General features: G+C 36.7%; 1 long non-coding RNA gene across 2 annotated transcripts; it reads left to right on the top strand.

Moving 5' to 3' along the window:
• Nucleotides 1–202: 202 nt before the first annotated feature.
• On the top strand, nt 203–1,197 carry LOC140021398 (uncharacterized). 2 transcript variants are annotated; one of them, XR_011825160.1, is made up of 4 exons: nt 203–215; nt 435–502; nt 927–1,003; nt 1,098–1,197. It is a non-coding gene; the product is annotated as an uncharacterized lncRNA (long non-coding RNA). The 2 variants fall into 2 exon arrangements; XR_011825159.1 differs by lacking the exon at nt 203–215 and having other exon boundaries at nt 424–502.
• The last annotated feature ends 20,838 nt before the right edge of the window (nt 1,198–22,035 follow it).

Here is a 22,035-nt window from a genome sequence, read left to right as displayed (position 1 = left end):
GGTGTAAATGTAATGTCACACATCTGATTTATCTGCTTCTCTTATGCATAATGTATAGACTAGCTTTGTTATTTCAGTTACAAGATTATGGGTCACATTTGCTCTTTGAACCTAATCTTGGTATTCTGTATATTTAGTTTAGTTTTACTCTATTTTATAATCAACAGAAATCCAGAGTACCTTGAATAACATCAAATTATAGTGCTGGTGTAAATGTAATGTCACGCATTTGATTCATCTGCTTCTCTTATGCATAATGTATAAACTAGCTTTGTTATTTCAATTACAAGATTATTGGTCACATTTGCTATCTTTGAACCTAATCTTGGTATTCCGTATATTTAGTTCAGTTTTACTTTGTTTTATAATCAACAGAAATCCACTGTACCTTGAATAACATCAAATTATACTCTCCCTGTTCCATTTGTGTTTAGGTTCATTATTATGAGGACGAGTCTGCTCCAACGGGTACTTGTGCTGTTTGTGTTGTTGGTGGTGAAAGGTCAGTTTTGCGGAAAATGGTTTAGACAAAATAGTTTGTAAACTTGTCCTGAACTATCCCTGCTAATAAGAACTATCGTCCACAGGGGAGGTGAAAAGTGAAAATATTTACCTTGTCTTTTACTGGGTTAGTGTGGTAGTAATTTGCTTTTCTGCAGACAGCTATATGTCGATACTTCTGATGATCCTAAATTTGTTGTTGTAAACAAATTTAGGATATCTAAATATCTTCTTCTTCTTCACATATCAGCTCCCTTCTCAACAAAAAAGGATCTTCTTCCCCATTTTTAAATTGTCTCTTCATTGCTGTCATGCTTGTTGTGCCTGATCTGACAATTAGCAGATGTCTTATTCCTTTCTTTCATGAAGTTTAGACTGTTATTAACAGACTGGATTGATAAGAATACAAATGAAACCCTATGCAGGTCACTTGTTGCAAACTTGTCAGCTGCAAACTGCTATAAATCTGAACACCTGAAGAGACCAGAAAATTGGGCCTTAGGTAAGCATTTTTTCTGTTTCTGTTTCTTTTTCCATTTACAGGATATATTCTCTTGTTATCTGATATCTGATCTGTTCTCTTGCCATTTGGCCAGTTGAAAAGGCCAAGTACTACTATATTGCTGGATTCTTCCTCACTGTTTCCCCCGAGTCTATCCTACTTGTTGCTGAGCATGCAGCTGCAAAGAACAAGGTAAAACTTTTGACCTCATAGCTAATCTATTTGGTTTTTCTTTTTCCGTTTCTGATCCTCATCCCTTTTCCTCATAAACCTATGATTTTTCCCTCTCTCTACATAGAAAAATTTCTATTTTCTCTCAATTATTTTTCTCTTTATTGGGACATAATTACCTTGGAGATCTTTCTTATCTGATTTATTTTCTCTCCGCTGAGCTCGCCATTTTTTAGTTTAAAAACTTTCCTTTATTTTGACTGATTTTCTTTATTCTCTAATCAATTTCATGTTTGTTTCAGGATGCGAGTTTAAAGTTTGCATTTTATTATCTGGTATGCTCAAATCTCTACAAAACCCGCCAGGTAAGAAATCTCACATGATATTTAATTTTCTCATGGCTTTTTTTACTATGATTATTTTGTTCCTATAGAATTTTTGTGTGATTATCTCAGGTAAAAAAACACAAGGAAGGCCGCTGGAGGAGGAATTACAGTTAGTTTCTTGCCCTTTCATTTTTTTGGGTTATTTGGCTGTGATAATATGGTGTTTTTTTTTTCTCATTTCTTCCTTCAACTATAATATGAGAAAATCCAATATTGTTCATACTGGTCTCAACTATTTTTTTTGTTAGAAAAGTTATGGATCTAAAGTTTCGTTCTAACCATATTTATTTGTTGCCCCCATCCTCCTTTTTTGAGTGCATATTATATTAGAGATGAAAAATAATCATTATAGGGTTTTCTTTCGTATGGAATAAAATTTGATCATTTTTCTCCCAAGGACAGCTTTAAGGTATCCTGCAATTTGGGGCTCTCTTTCTGGAAAATTTTGTTTATTGCACGTCAATTAATTTCTTTGATCTCTTTTTTTTTCTCTTCTTTTGGTTGGCAGTGATCTCTCCATACCTTTGCTACTGGTTTTATTGGTCTCAGTTTTAATAGTTCTCATGGAGTTGTATTTATATTTACTTAGATTGCTTTTTTTTTTGCCGTTTCTTTGAGAGCCCTTATACAAACTTATGATTTGTGTGATTTGCTGGTTTACTTTCAGTTACTACATTTCTCATTGTCTTTGGGTAATTGTTTAATAACTATCTATTTTACTTATTTGTTTTCAGGTTCTCTTTGTGAACTCTTTACCCTTTCTTCCATATTTTTCTTGCATGATGAGGTGGAATAGTTACAAGCTATCAGAATATATCGCTTCAAGAGGTGGAAACATTCTCAATTATGATATTTTTGTACCTGAGCACAAGAATGTATAGAAGGTCTGTTGCTCTATCATGTACTTAATTGTATTTTAGCGCATTTCAATTCCAAGTAAATAAGCTCATTTTATGCTTTCTTTTTTGGAATATTTGGCTTATGTTTGAGGTACTATTTGGGTAGGTTTAGCTTGGAGTTATAGTCCCTTTTGTGATTTGTCCCTCATCCTTCAACTGGTGGATTATGTTTAGTTGATCTGGTGGATTATGTTTATTAGATTTAATGACTCATGGTTTCTTTTTTTCATTAACAAGACCTTTGTTCTTCTGATCTTTTGCCTCTTAGAAAAGTATTTTGTATCACTGATATTCTTTTTATCTGATTTGTATTTGTATGTTATTGCCTTTGTAGGAAGAAAGATGGCAGCACCTACATTTCATTCTTTTCTGTTCTGTAAAGGTATATTCTTTTGAATTTTTTTTAAGTCTTTTTAGCTGATAAGAATATTCTTTTGATTTCTGTTTCTCAAGTCTCAAATCTTTTGACTTTTTTTTGTCTTACCATTCTTTTTGTAGGAAGGAAGAGGAAATTATCACCGTCTGAAAAAAAAAGATAAACATTTTTTCAGTAAATAGACTTGTCAAAAAAGAACACTGGATATTCAAAATGCTATCTGAGTAGCAGTATGAGTTAGTAATCAAGGCGCTCATACCTAATGACCTCAATTTTTGTGATTTATCCCTTTTGAGAATTGGTGACTTCATTTTAGTGTTGTTCCCGCATTTTAGATTGTGGCCAATTCTCACATTTGAGAATTGGTTGTTTTATAATGATTATAGAAGAACCAGGTTTTAGATTTAGAAAGCCCTTTTTTGACTGACATAATTCTACTAAATCTGCTATGTTGTTTGGACATGTGGTAGAATTATCATATCACATTGTTTGAAAACTTTCTTGTGTTGTTATAAGAAGTACAAAAAGTTTTCAGAAAAAGTTGATTTATTCTTGTAAATATTGCCCTTTTTGACTTATCAGATATTAACAGAATTCTTATGTAATTCTACGTGTCCTTTTATGTAGTAGATTGCATGCTTAAGGTGGTACAAACCCTTTCATGTATTCACCTATGATGCAACAAAAATAACTTTAAAAGTATTTTTGGTCCTTAATTGTTGCTATTGTAAGGTTTAGGTCCTTTGTTTAGGTTTTAGATTTAGAAAGCCTTTTTTCTAATAGCATAGTTCTACTACGTTGTTTGGAAATGTGGTAGAATTATCATATCACGTTGTTTGGAACTTTCTTATGTTGTTATAGGAAGTACGAAAAGATTTCAGAAAATGCTGATTTATTCTTGTAAATATTTCCTTTTTGACTTATCAGATATTATCAGATTTCTTATGTAATTCTGCGTGTCCTTTTATGTAGTAGATTGCATTTTGATCCATTTGCTTAAGGTGGTCCGAACCCTTTCATGTATTCATCTATGATGCAACAAAAGTAACTTTAAAGGTTTTTTTGGCCCTTTCATGTTGAAGCGCACTCTACATTCCTGCTAAATATGACTGAATTGCAATGAAATTAAGCATGCAGCAAGAACATTACAAATACCTAACATCTATTCTTGGTGCTACTTTTTTTCTGCATAATCAGTAATTAATCAGTAATTAATTTCATATAAATGGCCTGTTGTGGCATGAAACTCAAGTACGCTAAGAATTCCACCTTTCTATTTGTCAGCTTGCTTGGGAAAGCTTGAACCCAATTCCTACAGTGATGAATATGAGCGCAATTGAAATTTTCAAAAGGAGTTCAATTTTATAAATATAAATCGTAAGGTTTTTTTTTTTCTATTTCGATTCATTCTCCCAACAATAAACTTCAGTTAGGGAACGTTTCCATTGATTGCGAAGATAGATTGTTGCACAGAAGATCCTTTTTCAAAAATATGAACCCTTTTCATTCTCAGTGTACACATACTTCAGACCATGTTCACACTTCCATTCTCCTGTCCAGAGTTGTCGCGTAGTTGTTCCGATTTTCATGTTACATGCAAAGAATTGAATAAACAATATAGAAACAATTGAACAACATCAAAATTAATGCTTGTTGTAAATTTAAAAACAACAAAGATAATCAATCCTCCACAGAATAATAGAAAAAATGAATAGTGTTTACTCATTTTTAATATTTTTAAATCTCCCATTTACTTCTCCCAACACTTCGTCCCATCTCTACATGAAGCAAAATCATACTGATGAGCTTCAATTTTAGTCACCTCAATTGTTTTCTTTTCGATCTTTTTCTCAACGCCATGTTAGATATAAACCCTTATTTACTCACGTTTTGTTACAACATTGCTTATTTAAAAACTTAATCATTTTATAACCAAATAACTTAAATGCAATGCATACGATTTATGATATCTTCACTTGAAAAATCTGGGCATTTTCTGGGCAAGATGAAATTAACACCGCGCATCGCGCGGTGATCCCCTCCTAGTAATCCAAAAGTGGTTTGGATTATTATCTCAAATTTGTGCTTGCAATTGCCGTCTTCAGAGTGGATGCTTGAGTTTGGAAGCAATCGTGAGTTTTTCTCTCTCCAAGACTTGTTCATCTCTACTCTAGATTCCTTCTTTTATAGTTATTAGGACTCCTGTTCCTTTGTTAATTATTGCTACTACAATGTATTCTTCACAGGCATCAAAGCTGCTAATTTTTCTATAACTCATCTCGATAAGTATCCGATAATTTTAGTTATCGGTTGAGTGATCTTGAATTCCTAATAGGACTTGACAGCTGGCATGGTATTCGATGAAAGTGCTTTTAATGCTATTGGTGCAAAGGTTTGATATGGCATCTTATCTTGGTAGTCCCGTTTTGCATGTTTGATTGTGACCTATTTTCCATTTGTTTTGGCCAACAAAGTGACTGACCATCTAATATTCTAATTAATTGGTTGATTATTTTAATCTCTTCTAGTTTTTTTTTCTTTTTTTTTGGCTTTTAATGTCCTAACATATTATTCCTTCGTCACCCATGACGCTTTCTAATCCTTTTTCTCCATCATCTTCTTTATTTATGTACATATCTTGGATTTTCTGATAAATTTCCCTTATGTATAATTCCGCCAACTTTTCTAATTGTGTTCTTTATAAAAATTATATATCTGAAAATTTCCATCCATAGTAAAATTTTCTGGTAATCATCTTCTAAAGCAAGTGGTGGGCAGTTTAATTGGACTTCATTTTCTTCGAGCCTGTCATGTGTGATTTGCCTTGCTATCCAATGATTAATTTGCTCCTTCATTGTAAGATTTTTGCATTCCCAAGAATAATTCTCAAAAGATATTATTGGTCTAACTCGATGTTCATCTAATATGATATGATGTTGTACTGGTTGACATATGCCCTAAATAAATTCTGGCCTTTTGTTAAATACTGTGGCTTCTACATATCTGCATTAATCTTGGGTAACTAAAGAATTTACTACATATGCTAATTTTCTACCAAACTAGTCTGTCTGATCTAGATCGGGGAAAAAAGGTGAATGAACAAATTTATAGTCTAGAAGCTTTTGAGGAGTTAAAATCACGGTTTGATGTGTAACACTAATGGTTAATGAATGTCCAAATAAATAGTTACCTTACAAATGCTAAATGCCAAATGGCACTTGCATTTTTGTCTTTCTAAAGAAAGAATTTTGCAAAGAGGATTGACTCTAGGATAGGCAGTTTGAAATCCATAGTATGTATCCCAAATGAATAACATATCGGTTAGATAAAATTTGAATTTTGGGATATCCTGTAAGAATTCTTGAATAGTGATCATTATGTTAATCTCGCTGTGTTGAATCTTTGTGATGATCATTTTTTGAACTTCTTCAGGAAGTGGTGCCAATGTTTTAATTTTTTTTCTTTTTCCTTAAGACTAAGAGGTATTTTTTCTTGAAATTTTTCTTTCTTTTGGGAAGATTCAGGATACAGTAAAGGTGAAAGGTTTTTTATTTTTCTTATTAGCAATTTTTTTCTTCCTCTAACTTTCTACATTTATCGTTTAATAATTTAAAATTTTTAAATATTGTTTTACAATAGTTACAAAATTCTAATTTTCTTTGCTAATTACTTTCTACAATATTTCCATCTAAATAATTTTGAGCACTTCTACTGACACATAAATTAATTCCTACATTACAGTCTAACCACCTGAAAATTATTTCCTTCTATATTATAGTCTAACCACCACAAAGTCCTTGATATTTACAGTTAGAACTGATTGTGAAGTAATAATAAAATTTTATAATGAAACTAATGAGAAAAAATTAAGTAGTAAAAGATGGCAGAATTTTGTAAATACTAGGTACTGCACATAGAAGAACAAACCATGATTCTCACTTCTGAAAAGCTTCTACACTATGGATTTATTCATTCACTAATTTTTTTTCGATCCAAATTAGACAGATTAGTTTGGTAGAAAATTAGCATATGCAGTAAATTTTTTATTTAGTCAAGATCAATTAATGCAGATATGTAGAACCCACAATATTTAGTAAAAGACCAGAATTTATTTATGGCATATGTCAACCAGCACAACATCATATCATACTGAATGAACATCGAGTCAGACCATTGATATCTTTTGAGATTATTTTTGGGAATGCAAAAATCTTTCAATGAGGGACCAAATTAATCATTGGATAGTAAGGCAAATCACATATGACAGACTCGAAGAAAATGAAGCCCGCTTAAACTGGCTGCCACCTGTTTTAGAAGATGAATATCAGAAAGTTTACTACGAATGAAAATTTTCAGTTATACAATTTTTACAAAAAAACAGTTGCAAGAATTGGTGGAATTACACATTAGGGAAATTTGTCAAGAAATCCAAGATCCGTGCATGAATGAAGAAGATGATGGACAAGAACAATTAGAAAATGTCAAGGGTGACAAAGGAATGTATAATCTAGAAAATATGTTAGAATATTAGAAGCAAAAAAAAAAAAAGAGAAAAGAGATTAAAATAATCAACCAATCAATTGGAATATTAGATGGTCAGTCACTTTGTTGGCTAAAACAAATGAAAAATAGGTCACAATCAAACATGAAAAACAGGACTGTCGAGATAAGATATCATATCACACTGCTGCACCAATAGCTTTGAAGCGCTTTCATCGAATACCATGATAACTACCAAGCCCTATCAGAAACTCAAGATGACTTAAGCCACAACTAAAAACGTCAAATACCTATCAAGATGAGTCACAGAACAACTAGCAACTTTGATGCTCATCAAGAAAACACTGTAGTAGCAATAATTTAATAAAGGAACAGGAGTGACGAGCGCGGGGTATACATATATCAATTAACTCATCTAAAATCAAGTTTTTATTTATAAAATTCTAAATACTCCACATGCGATTTTTCGCAAGTATACGAGTCATTTATTGAATATAAGGGTATTAGGTGTCGATCCCACAGGAAAGATTATCAATTACCGATGTTTTTTGAATTTCTTTATTATTTAGACTATCACAAGTACAAGAAATTAAATGTATATTATAAAAGTAACAAAAATACAATAGAAAACTCCTAAAGGTATGGAATTCCTTACTACTCTTGCAAATGATATTACCAGTTAAGTGAATGCTATTATCTTGATTAGTTATGGCATAATTTCCTAATGTATGTGAAACCTACTCTAGTAGTGAATCAACTATACTTGTAGCTAAGCCATACCTATTCTCGTAGTTATGAAATTAACTACAAACTCATTTCTTCTATGAAATTACATGAAACAAATCACTAAAGTCATATAAGTGCACCTCTACTCTCGTGAGTGAACTCCCTAAGTTTATCATTTTCTTGAACTAGTGTTAAATTTCAATTTTCATTGCAAACTTAACCCCTTAAGATTATCACAATTAATAGCCGTTTAATCATGATTAGAAAAGAAAAGTATAAATAACTTGTTCAAAATAATATTATCAAATAGCCAAGTAAATATCACAAGTAAGATAAAGCAAGTTCATCTATAACTGATACGTTCCTCGATCAACACGTTTCGAGACACGTAGCACGTTTGCCCAAGGATCTAGCGAGGATGTCCAACGCTTGGAATTGCGGGGTCTAGAACCAAACGGACGACACGATTTGATTCAAGACGGTAGACGACACTCCGATGAAGGTGAATACTCCAGGGGAATAGGTCGGTAGAACAATCTAGGACAGGACGCAAGACTGCTCAAAACCCTTGCCAAAGCAAGTAAAGGGGTCGAATCTCTCTCTCAAGAAGAATCGAAAATATGCAAAACTTTATTGATAAAACGTCTCCATTTATGCTTTACAAAGCAAGCCTTTATATAGGCAAAACTAATGAAACCCTAATATCGCAAGGCTAGAGGGTCGGCCACTCTTTGGACAAGGTGGGCCGACCCATGGACTCAATAAAAAGGGCCTAGTGGTTCGGCCATCCTTAGACAAAGGTGGGCCGAATCCATGGCTAACAAAAGGACTAATCTAAACTTAAGACTCCTAACACTAAGGTTTAAGGCCCTATTCGGCCAACTCACTTGGAGGCCCACTTGACTCTTCATGGCTTGGATCATGGTGTAGATAACTTGACTCTTCATGGGCTTGGATCATGGTGTAGATAACTTGATTGTCTCCTTCCAAGCCTTCAATATCTCTATGAAAGCCTTGAGTCAGGGCCGCCATCCATCTCGCTATCCGTGCACACATCAGTCCCTCCTCTTGAGAAGGATTTGTCCTCAAATCTGGATGGAGATAAATGATACTAACAAGAGATAGTAGCATGACACCTCAAATCTCCACATATTGGCCCTCTTAGATTGAATGATACTTGCATATGTTATGATTAAGATAATTCGGTGCACATGTCTCTTGGTCAGCTTCAAGGGGTTCTCAAACAAGGACATTCTCCAAGGTAGGAAGGAACGTGTGTAAGGCTTGTGAACGTTCCAGGTTGCAGCCCAAAGCTCGCTGCCCAAGGATCTAGCGAGGATGTCCAACGCTTGGAATTGCGGGGTCTAGAACCAAACGGTCGACACGATTTGATTCAAGACGGTAGACGACACTCCGATGAAGGTGAATACTCCAGGGGAATAGGTCGGTAGAACAATCTAGGACAGGACGCAAGACTGCTCAAAACCCTTGCCAAAGCAAGTAAAGGGGTCGAATCTCTCTCTCAAGAAGAATCGAAAATATGCAAAACTTTATTGATAAAACGTCTCCATTTATGCTTTACAAAGCAAGCCTTTATATAGGCAAAACTAATGAAACCCTAATATCGCAAGGCTAGAGGGTCGGCCACTCTTTGGACAAGGTGGGCCGACCCATGGACTCAATAAAAAGGGCCTAGTGGTTCGGCCATCCTTAGACAAAGGTGGGCCGAATCCATGGCTAACAAAAGGACTAATCTAAACTTAAGACTCCTAACACTAAGGCTTAAGGCCCTATTCGGCCAACTCACTTGGAGGCCCACTTGACTCTTCATGGCTTGGATCATGGTGTAGATAACTTGACTCTTCATGGGCTTGGATCATGGTGTAGATAACTTGATTGTCTCCTTCCAAGCCTTCAATATCTCTATGAAAGCCTTGAGTCAGGGCCGCCATCCATCTCGCTATCCGTGCACACATCAGTCCCCTCCTCTTGAGAAGGATTTGTCCTCAAATCTGGATGGAGATAAATGATACTAACAAGAGATAGTAGCATGACACCTCAAATCTCCACATATTGGCCCTCTTAGATTGAATGATACTTGCATATGTTATGATTAAGATAATTCGGTGCACATGTCTCTTGGTCAGCTTCAAGGGGTTCTCAAACAAAGACATTCTCCAAGGTAGGAAGGAACGTGTGTAAGGCTTGTGAACGTTCCAGGTTGCAGCCCAAAGCTCGCTAATTAGCCTTCGCACCCAGACATTCACATGCACTTCATAACGATATTCATTGAAACTAGAAAAGCCTCGAACCTGGTTGTGCAAGGTGGTGTAATTTAGCCCTAGGCACTGAATCGGCACAACTTGCCACTCTGGAGGTGGGACACTGAGCCACCCGTGTTGCACATCCATAGAAACATGAACTAGTGAGGTAAGAACAGCACTCGGATCTTGATTGACACCCTTGCGGGCATCACCCAACATAAGCGGCAAGAATGAAGTGAAATTCACCCCATACGAATCACATGCATTCGCGCAACACGCAGCTGGAACAAGCATGAAATCAGGCTGCAACTCTTTAGTCGTAGTTGGAAAATTTTGGATAGCTTTACAATACTTCTCGTCAAAATAATGGGCTCGAATGACTCCTCCCATGGCGCGGACAGGTTTGAATGGAGATTGTTCCATGGATTGATACCAAAGAGATTTAGCTCCTAGGAGACAAACTCCATGGAAACTCGCAAAGTGTCCAAGTGACTTCGGAATGGAACATGCCATGACCAACTCTACTTGACTTTGTTTAATCTGCACAAAAGAAGAGGTACTAAACACAACACATGTTAGCTTGTTAGCAAACAAAACATCCACACTTTCAACTTTTGCGAACATGGCCAACTCCTCCTCTTTACTCAGCAATAAGGCCAAATTATTCTTGCCTTTTCCCACTTCATTCTTCTTGGACATTTGTTCATTTATTGCACTTGAGTTCGGATTTTTATTGGCTAGCTCTTGTTCATGGCTCGGTGGCAACTCATTCGTACATGGCTCTTCAATCAACGAGGGACTAGACTGAATTTTCCCCTTATCACCACCAGTTGGCACATGGGTAAGTTGCTCCAAGTGTGAATCCAACACTTGGCTAAGTCTTTCCATCATATCATCAATCAATGCTTCCGTCCGACTCCGAAATTTATCCTTTGATTCACGAAGCTTTGCCTCAATTCGAGAGTTCGCGAACGCCTTGCCTTGATTGTCAAGGCACTTCGTAGATGAATCTTGTTTGCTTGAGGTTGATCTCAATTTAGATGTTCGGTGCAAACTTCTTTGCTCCTTCTCATACTCATCACAATCTCGTTTATACCTTTCATATACACACGAAGCACGGTAACGTTCCATCTCCTCCCGGAGTGAGCGAAACTCACGTTGTGAACTAGATTCCATGGAACTGTGCTTGGGAGTAGGCCGCTTGGAACCCCTCCTCTTGAGAGGCTCATTCTCCAAGAATTCTGGGTTGTATGAGTAAGAGGCAACTCCCCTTGGCATGATTACGTGACCTGCAAAAATGGTTAGCAAAGAAAAGGAGATTCCTCACGACACACAAGCTCACGTGTATGTACTCATCACTCGTGTATCACTCAAAGCACTCAAATAAGCTTACCAAAATTCCTTTACTTGTCGGATTGGGTAGTTGAGAAATGCCGCACAAGTCCAATAAACGTCACCGACTTTTCCCTCAAGAGTAATCACGGAGATGTAGGAGAAAGTGTAGGGAAGTGTTCCTAAAAACTAGGAGAAAATATAGGAGAAAGTGTAGGAGAGTGTTCCTAAAATCTAGGAAGAGAATATAGGAGAGTTTCCTAAAGTGGATGAGAGAATATAGGAGAGTTTCCTAAAGTGGATGAGAGAATATAGGAAAGGTCCTAAAAATGGATGAGAGAATTTTAGGTGAGTTTCCTAAAAATGGATGAGAGAATTTAGGAAAGTTTCCAAAAAAATGGATGAAAGAGTTTAGTAAAATTTCCTAAAAATGGATGAGAGAGTTTGGGAAAGTTTCCAAAAAAATGGATGAGAGAATTTAGGAAAGTTTCCAAAAAAATGGATGAAAGAGTTTAGGAAAATTTCCTAAAAATGGATGAGAGAATATAGGAAAGTTTCCTAGAATGGATGAGAGACTATAGGAAAGTTTCCTAAAATGGATGAGAGATTATAGGAGAGTTTCCTAAAATGGATGAGAGATTATAGGAGAGTTTCCTAAAATGGATGAGAGAATATAGGAAAGTTTCCTAGAATGGATGAGAGAATATAGGAAAGTTTCCTAAAATGGATGAGAGATTATAGAAGAGTTTCCTAAAATGGATGAGAGAATGTAGGAGAGTGTTCCTAAAATATAGGAGAGAATGTAGGAGAGTGCCCCAAAATATAGGAGAGTGTCCAAGTGAAAACAAAGAAACCCTAGTGCAAATGAAACCCTAGCCGCAAGTAGACACCCTAGCCGCAAGTAGAAAACCCTAGCCGCAAGGAAAACCCTAGCAAGAGAAGGAAACCCTAGCAATTCTTGCTGCCCAAGCGACAACCAATTAACGAGACAGATTTGGGAGCAACGTTGAAACACCAACAAACCAGAATTTTTTGATGCATAAACGACTCAAACGCAAGAAACAAGTTGTGGACAGAAATTATCAACAAACTAGACACAACACAAAGGAGATAACACACTAACAGATTTTGTGTTCGGATGAACAGTAACATGAACAGTGCGGATGAACAGTAGCGGTGAACAGTGTCCGATGAACAGTAGCGGGTGAACAGTGTCAGATGAACAGTGACGTTTTTTTTTTTTTTTTTCTATAAAACAAGGCAGCGGAGAAATAAGGAAAACTAGGACAAGACTACGGATATAACGGAAGATACCTCCACCAAAGCTCTGATACCAACTGATACGTTCCTCGATCAACACGTTTCGAGACACGTAGCACGTTTGCCCAAGGATCTAGCGAGGATGTCCAACGCTTGGAATTGCGGGGTCTAGAACCAAACGGACGACACGATTTGATTCAAGACGGTAGACGACACTCCGATGAAGGTGAATACTCCAGGGGAATAGGTCGGTAGAACAATCTAGGACAGGACGCAAGACTGCTCAAAACCCTTGCCAAAGCAAGTAAAGGGGTCGAATCTCTCTCTCAAGAAGAATCGAAAATATGCAAAACTTTATTGATAAAACGTCTCCATTTATGCTTTACAAAGCAAGCCTTTATATAGGCAAAACTAATGAAACCCTAATATCGCAAGGCTAGAGGGTCGGCCACTCTTTGGACAAGGTGAGCCGACCCATGGACTCAATAAAAAGGGCCTAGTGGTTCGGCCATCCTTAGACAAAGGTGGGCCGAATCCATGGCTAACAAAAGGACTAATCTAAACTTAAGACTCCTAACACTAAGGCTTAAGGCCCTATTCGGCCAACTCACTTGGAGGCCCACTTGACTCTTCATGGCTTGGATCATGGTGTAGATAACTTGACTCTTCATGGGCTTGGATCATGGTGTAGATAACTTGATTGTCTCCTTCCAAGCCTTCAATATCTCTATGAAAGCCTTGAGTCAGGGCCGCCATCCATCTCGCTATCCGTGCACACATCAATAACTCTAGACATAAACTTTAGAAACACATATTAAAACACAAATCCAAAACTTACATATTAACCATACTTAAAATTCCAATACAAAAGATAAAGAGTTGAAGAAGAGATAACCCTTGTTACATGAGTTTCAACCCCGCCTTTTTCATTTCTATTTTCATCCTAATCTAGCCAATACACAAGAGTGGATAACACACATAACTATCTCAACTATTCTCTACTATACTGATCTAACTAATGAACTAAAGAAATTCTAGTGAAGACTACATTTTTGGTGAGTTTCTCTAGCCTTCCAAAGTTGTGAAAATGGACTCCAAAGGTTGCTATTTATAGAGGATTCAAGAGCCAAATGAGTTGTTTCTAGTTGTCATTTTGACTCTTGAAACTCCCATGAGTTGTTTCTCCAACTTTCTACCTCTTCTTGGTCAAATACAACCAAAATTACTTACTGGAATTGATCTGGAAAATTGTGTGAACAGAGAACAAGTTGAAGAGCAAGTTTCAGCTGAAAATAATGAATACGTGACCTCGAAAACGCGACCTTAGGTCATGTATTGTATTCCACGTATTGCCTTTTGTAGGTTGCTCAATTTTGGACAGATTTCATCCTTGCTCTATTTTTAGTCCAATTTCAACTGATATTTTCTCAATGATAGAGGTTGAAATATGTGACGCCCCTACTACTCCCTAAGGCGAACCAAAGGGTATCCGCGGGATGCCTGCCCAACTCTCGCCAGGACTCAGGCAATTTCCGTCCAAACTTAATACAATACTAGACGTTATGATTAAATATCATAAATACAATCAGTGCGTAAGCATTCAAGCTTATCAATATTCAACATCTGCCCAATCATTACATCGGGATCTCGAAATACATCAATATTCAAAATATACATCAATCACAAGTCTAGCCCCAAAGTGCAACGGAAACCCTAAAAACAAGAGTACGCCAAGAGGGGTTTCTCCAACATTTCTCCAAGTCCAATCCTGTTAAGGAAAACAAATTTACAGGGTGAGCAAAACGTTCGTGAGGCCAAGAACACACATGCAAGCACGTAGTCCAGATAACAGTCCCAAATAACAGTCCAAGAGATAATTACAAGTAATTAATAAATCCAGTGAAAGTAAGCAGAAACAATTCAAGGATATAGAAGCTCTCAGGAGCTAAGTTCCACTTGCTTTGCCAGTTCATTCGTATATCTTCCCGCGATAACACTCCGTCAACCGGGGTGATATTTTCAAATCGTAGATCACCACTTACTTTTCATCCGTCCACCCTACACCGCTTCGGGCCCGCACGACACTTATAAGGCTATACTCCACGAGTATGCAAAGCAAGATCTCTCAAATAGATCAAGCTTATCATGTGATTCTCATGGCTCACTAAGGTACCCGACCAAACCCATGCCGGCTCGAGTTCCAAGGTCGGCCTATGAGTTTGGGCATCCCCCATGTATCATGTAAGTGTCGAGGAGATTCACTCCAACGACGTATGCAGCCATAGCATACCATGTCATGTAATAAAGCATTCGACAGGTTTAAGCATCTATTTCAGGTCATGTAAACCAGGCAAAATATGTTAAGCATGAGTCATTTGTTTCAAATGAGAACGAGTGCGATAAAGTACACACTCGATTCCATTTTTCAAAACCAAGTAGGCTAAGCATGTAATCAGGTAAGCCAAGCATGAATCAAGTCCATAGAGTTCAAGTAGCCATACACTTGACACTCACCGAGCAAATCAAGAAGAAATATTTTCTGGAAGTTCAAGTGTTCACTGTAGGATCCTCTTGAAGGTCCTCGAGTGCACCTGAGCAAAATATAATGTATTATCATTCACGTGCCCCAATTATCAAGGAAGATTGTATGTTAGTACAATCTAAGGAAATTTCATGAAAACGAACCTCAGTTACTCGTAAATCGAGATTCAATTAGAGTTTCTTAAAGTACAAGAGCGATCGAGTTTTCATTTCAGAAAATCAAGTATAAAATGTTCAAGTAATATCGAAGGAATATGGAGTGCTTGAAAACTCCCTTCCTTTGGAATTCGGAAAATTTTCAGTTTTGATATGATATTTTGAAAAATCGTATCTCACATTCTACATGTCAAAAATTGAAAAACTTGGTACCGTTGGAAACCACTTTGAAAGTACTAAAAGTTCTTAGAAGACACTTTTCCATGATTCTAAATGGAAGACATTCAAAAATGGGCTCAAAGTTACTGTTTCAGGGTACTTAAGGTTGTGTTGGGGTTGGTTTTTCGCTAACTTTGGAAATTCGGCAAAATTCACACGTTGCGAGCTAGCCTCTGAAATCTATAACTCAATTAGAGTTGCAAGTAATATTTTTAACAGAAAAAGTGGATCAAGAATCGGAGTTTCGAGCACCGAGATACGGTAGCTCAAAGTTAGGGAAAAATTCAAAATTGGTGAACAAATTTCCAAATTTGAGCTTCCAACTTTGGCACTTTAGTTAGGTATCGAAATGGACTTGGATTGGTACAAAATTTGGCAGTATAAAACTCCTATATAAAGAGTATCTCCCTATCAAATTTCATGGAAAAATAGCTTCGGGAAGGTAGTCACTCAAACAACCAAAGTTTCGAAAATCCTAAGACAAAACTGCCTTGAGCCTTTTGTTTTCCATTCCAAACATTTGGTCAAGGAAAATCCTCCAAACATAGTTCATTAGTGTAGGCAAAGCCTAAGGAACATTCATGGTACATTTGGTAAGTGTTTAACACCCAAAAATTCAATTAGCAAGTCAACACCAAGCCTTGCGTCAAATCTGTCCAAAAGTTAGGGTTTTCAAGAGCAGGGCAGGTTCCGTATTTTGATCACAAATCACTCAAATTAACTCAGAATTGAGCATGATTTATGGAGTTGGAAAATACATTCATAGAGCTATAATTTCACAGAAGAAAGCATTTTGAAATTCGGCACACAACTAGCTCGAATTCGAGCCACAAGTTGCAGCCTCAGCATTTCGTTCCAGGAAAACAGAGGAACAGGACAGCCGAATTTAAATGGTTGGTTCAGCTCACATATATGGAACCAGAATGTGCATTTTATACCGTCGGAAAGGTGGGAATGTGTAGTTTTAAATACCGCTGACGGTACTCAATTTCGATGTCGGAGCACAGAGTTATGGATGAAACAAAAAAGCTGGTCTGAGCATTACGGGAACAGTTTCCAGATTCACTAGCTTTACGAAAATAATTCATTTGACCAACCAAACCTCAATATTTTTCAATGAAATTTTATACACCATCTATACAACATATAAACATCATATAAAAGCCATTAAACCCTCAAAATTCTGCAAAAATAGGTACGTTCAAAGCAGGGGTAGAATCGAAACTTTTGCATTCTTGCACTCCTTGAAGTTTCTACTAGTTATGCACCATTAATCTACCATTTTGAGCACTAAACCAACATTAAATCCATCATCAAGCATGAGATCAGCCCCCAAGACAAAGGTGGGAGTTCATAGAGCCCACCCATTTCATTTTACACCATAAACAAGCTAACCAAAGGCATAAATGAACTTAACTAGGTAAGATAACCTCCAAATGACAAGTTTCTAAGGTTGGATCATCACTCACTTGGTTGTAGGTTCAAGAGCAGAATTTCGGTCACTCTTTGCTCCAAAAAACTGTGGCTTTTCAGCTCCCTTTTGCAGCTTAAGATGATCTTCTAGTGTAGAGCTAAGTGTGGTTAAATTTTGGTAGGATTTGGTGATGGTTTGATGATGATTTTTGGTGAAGGAAAATTTGGAAGAACTTGGTGTTCTTGTTGAGCTCAATGGCCGGCCAAATGAGGGGTGAGGAGAGAGAAATTTTGATCAAATTTAGCTTCCTAAGGAAGCTTCATTTGTGTGGCCCATGTTGATGCAAAAGTCAACTCTACTACCGCGCGCACTCGCGCGCGTTTGGTGCTCGATTCCTCTCGCGTTTGTTTCACTAGTGCACTAACCCTCTAATGCACTTATGTTAATATAAATATTATTCACTCTTAATTGTCCCAAAATAAGGGTCTAAAGTCCCTCAATTAAAATCACGCGTGTGAGAACGCGTATCTCCAATTTAAGCGCGATAACACGAAGCTTCCGAGAAATTCTTACAACGATAATACTGATAACTATCACTTGAGTATTTAAACATTAAATTACCTAATTTAGGTCCATTGTATAAATTTTTAATATTCCAAGCCTATTGTACTCTCAATCAGGTAAAATTTTCATGCACTATTCATTGTTCTCACTAAACGCGCTCTCGAAAATTAATTCTTGAAACAAGTCACTTTAAAAATATAACGAAATTATATTTCCACGTAATTAGGTTCAATAGGTCTAGAAAATAATACTCGGAATAAATGAACAAGTAAATAATTAAATAAGCTCAAAATAGGGTTTTAATAGGAGTTTTACGAGTTCTCACATGAGTCGAGTATTAACTCTCAAATCTCCAATAAATTTGTATCTATGAGTCTTTTGGAAAACTATCCACGCGTGAGTAGTATATGCTCACTTAGAACTTATTCACCTTTAATTCTCGATTAACTTTTCTTAATCTGCTATTGTCTGTTCTTAATTTCCCCAGGATAATCATACTCTTGAATATAATATCACCTTGAAACACTCGTGTTCATTATTTCTCACTTAATCAATCCTCCGAAAATTGAAGTTGTTAACGGGACGTTTTAAAAGCATAATGAAGACATTATTCCATACGAATGGATTTAAAATGGTCGTAATAAATTATTTGGGGAAAACAGGTGGATAAATACTTAATTAAACCATTAATATTCGATAAAAATAAGAATTTTTTTTGGGTCCTCACATCCTCCCCTCCTTAACAGAATTTCGTCCTCGAAATTCACGCCTGAGAAAATATCATTCCCTTCATGGTTAAACCTATCTGATCGATCACCAACTTACGTTTTTCCAACTTACACTTGACAATTTCCATTCATTCGACTAGCAATCAAATCTTGATTTTTTTCTTCAATGGGCATTTTAACTTCCGAATCATGGAGCAACTTAATCGGCCTCATGTCTACCTCATATAGGCAATATCTTCACTTCTTTAAGGCAAATATTGTAGTTATTTACTCCCAATCAGGAGTTGGCTACTTCCTCTTGTAATATTTTAACTTCCTAGAGGCATATACAATCACCTTATCATGTTTTATTAATATACATTCTAAACCATCCTTTGAATCATCTGTGTAAATCACAAAATTACCTCCTACACATGTACACCGATTAACATTCTTCATCTCAAGATTTTTCCTTACATATAGAACCTCAAATGGTTTGCCAAGTCTTGTACTCTTACAAAAATCCTTGATAAACCAAAGGTATTATTCGGCTAACTCCGAGAATTCCAAATTTCAATATGCTTTTCTGGTCGTTTCCTCTTATACAATCTTTCATTTTAATTGAGTCAATAATAATTCCTTCCTTAGATACTGTATAACCTAGAAAGGCTATTTCTTCCAATCGAACTCACAGTTATTGAACTTAACAAAAGTTGGCGTTCTCTCGAGATTCGTAAAACTACCATCAAGTGTCTTTCATGACCTTCTCAAACACTAGACTATATCGATATATCATCAATAAATGCCTCCACCGATTTGTCCAAATACGGTTTAACTCCGATACCTTGGGTCCATAAATGCTTTTAGTGCATCTGTCAACTCGAAGGGTGTACCGAAATTTTTAGAGTGTCCATGTCTTAATTTGAAAGCGGTATTAACCACATTAGTTCCTAGGGTTCCCAAATGGGTAATATCTCTACTTTAAATCCAATTTAAATAGGATCACGGCTCCTTACAAATTATCAAATTCTTATCCATGTAAGACAAAAGGGTAGTTGTTCTTAATGGTCACATCGCTCCAAATTCCATAATTTATAAATACATAGCTTCTAGCCTTCATTCCAAATACGATATCTAGTCCTTAATCGTTAGGCACATGGAATCCATTAATTATTTCCTTTCACTAACTCAAATCCACCATTTTTTTTTATTTCTCAAATTGGCATTTCAAACATTGAATCCCATTTCAACGCTAAGTTCTCACTTCGGTCCCGATCTCTAGTCACTATCAAGACCTCACGTGGTCTATATTCTCAAGCAAAATCTCGATCACATCCAATACCATTCGTGTCTTATTATAATTCTAAGGGCGTGGGGCAGGATTTAAACATACGTGTCAGTCATAAAAACAATTAAAAGCGAAGTAAATTTTCATGAGTCATAAAGATCATAATAATTACATCCAGTTGGAAGAGGTTTATCAAATCCTCTCAAAAGGAAAAGGAGAAACGACAGGATTGTAGCAAAACATGTCAAGTTGCCAGGATACAAAACAACAAAAGACTTTTCTTTTTTTCAAAAGATCACAACCTCCAAAGGTGCTAGCCTAATCTAGGGTAAAACTACAACCTCTATTCCTCGAGTGAAGTCAAACCATCTCAATCTATGAAACCTTCACTACTAGGACACCGTTCATAGCCATTAGTACTAATTACTCACATCTGGCACTTGATCGCTTTGCGGTGGACCTAGTTGGCTAATGAGTACTTCCTCTTTTTAAAAGCTCTAGGGCAATCCGAAATCTTATGCTTGGTACTACCGCACCCCAGACACTTTCCTTGCTTTATCCAGCATTCGGCCTCAACGTGGTTAACCTTGCCGCAGTATCCACAATTTGCATGAGAAGTGGCGACTTGGCCAGTTCGAGGATTTTCTTTGCATTTCTTCTCTAATTCTACATTCTGGCGTAGTAATTCAATTTTCTCTGCATATTCTTGTTTCCACCGTTCTTCCCAGTAGTCAGCCAATTTCTTTTGAAATTCTACCTCATTTCGAAGAAGGTCCAATTCCTTACGCATTTCTTCCAAAGTTGCCATTTTACCAGTTGGTTTAAATCAAATACTAACCTACCAGGCAAATCAAAGGATCAAAAGAGTAGCTATGCATAATGGAAGTTCGAACCAGATTACTCTTTCATTCTTTTGTTTATAGATCAACCCGAAATATAAATCTTAGCTATTCTCTGCCAAACATGGATGAGTTCTTAAGTCTCCATAGAATCACTACCATTAATTCCAATTACAACCAGATACGGGGACTCTATTCCTTGATATAAAGTTTTTCATGTCTTACTTTAACCTTCGATACTTGTCTATGAAGTTGTTTGAAAAGAGATCAAAATCTCGTAGTCCCATTAGTGCCTTATTGTATCCTTTCAAATCAATCTTATTGTTTCAAGGTTAGGTCCCCCGTGAAACCTAGATAGACGACCTTCAAGAATTATTTCATTTGCACACCTCTCCTGGTTCTTAGGTTGGCTTATTGGTCCAGAGCTTTGGTACTCAACCAACCGTTCTAGGATATCAGTCGTATGGTCAATGGTGGGAGCTATGTAGGTGTTTTCCTTCATTTCTAGGGTTTCGGTTCAATCCAGCAATTATTCCCTAATTATCCCCTGGAGCTTGGGGTGGCATAACCCTTCGCCCTCGGTCCCTTTTTTACTTATTTGGCCACTCATAACTTTAACAGTCATATAAACATGGCATAAAATGAATGAGTTTGAAAAGTGAGACTTTGATCACGCTAAACAAATAGGAGAATAAAAGGGAAGACGCTGAGATAATCGCAAATACGTACAACCCCCAATCATGGATTTGAAATCATAAAGCAGTAAAGTCAAACATGTCATGAGAAATGTTTAATTGCCTCAAAAGGTAGGAAACATTTTGAAACAAGACACAAAATACAGCGGCCTTTAAGCGAGTGTCACCCTGTCTATCTTTGGTAAAAACTATTAAAATAGTTTAAATCACTAAATTAGTGATTGGCGGAACCCAAAAGTCTTCACTACCTCCGTAGGATCAATTTCATTTCCAGCACTAGGAGTTTTAGATCTCATGTCCCTTATCGAATATCTTGTCATTCTCCACTCATTCAACCAAGGTAACACACCCAGCCACCGACTCATCCATCCTGTGTTTAATTTCGGGCACTACCCTAACAAGTTGGTTCTTAGCTTTTGAAGCTTCTCACTAGGAACCTTTGTCTCCCTCGCTCCTTAAGTATTTCAATTTCCATTTCAGGAATTCTAGTAGTCTAGGCATCCACAATTGTCCTCAATTCTCGATCATCCCTTCGAATCACTCTAGTTTCCTCGGATAGCCACTTCCAATGATCGATCACTATTAACACCCCACTATTTGGGCTCGAGCAAGTCCTTTGAAATTCACATGAAATCCTAGTCCAGCAAATTGGACCATTTCTCCAATGCTCTCTTAGGTCACTCTCTCGATAGTGG

The sequence above is a fragment of the Coffea arabica genome, chromosome 1e (assembly GCF_036785885.1).
Source record: "Coffea arabica cultivar ET-39 chromosome 1e, Coffea Arabica ET-39 HiFi, whole genome shotgun sequence".
Lineage (NCBI taxonomy): Eukaryota > Viridiplantae > Streptophyta > Magnoliopsida > Gentianales > Rubiaceae > Coffea > Coffea arabica.
This window is presented reverse-complemented; position numbering and strand designations above follow the sequence as displayed.